A 631-nucleotide genomic window follows, 5' to 3' on the forward strand; every position below is an offset into this window, starting at 1 on the left:
GGCTCAGGCAATCCACTCACCTCAGCCTCCCAAAGGCACGGGATTACAGGCTGAGCCACTGAGCCTGGCTGCACTTATTATTCTTAGGGGATATTTGTTGTTAGTTTTTTAATGTTGTTTTTGCCTGGTTTGGGTTTTACAAGTTGAGTATCCCTTATCCAAAATGCTTGGGACCAGAAGTATTTTGGATTTGAACTTTTTCAGATTTTGGAACATTTGCATTATACTTATCAGTTTAGTGTACCAAATTCAAAAATCCAAAATCAGAAATCCTCTAGTGAGCCTTACCTTTGACGTCATATCAGTGCTCAAAAAGTTTTGGACTTGGGATTTTTGGATTTGGGTTACTCGACCTGTGTTGTAATGATAGCCCCATAAAGTAAGTTGAGAATTGTTCCTTTCTTCTCTGTTAGTACTTTGTGGTTTTCAAGGAATTGGTCCATTTCATTTGAGTATTTGAATTTATGTGTGTAGAGTTATCTGTAATATTCCTTTATCATCCTTTTAATGTCTGTGGGGATCTGTAGTGATGTTCTGTCTTTCATTCCTGCTAGTTGTAATTTGTTTTCACCCTTTTCTAGAGGTTTTTCAATGTTTTTGATTGTTTTAAAGAACCAGGTTTTGACTTTTT

This window comes from Carlito syrichta, unplaced genomic scaffold (assembly GCF_000164805.1).
Source record: "Carlito syrichta isolate Samal-C Ts95f unplaced genomic scaffold, Tarsius_syrichta-2.0.1 Scaffold311584, whole genome shotgun sequence".
NCBI classification, from domain to species: domain Eukaryota; kingdom Metazoa; phylum Chordata; class Mammalia; order Primates; family Tarsiidae; genus Carlito; species Carlito syrichta.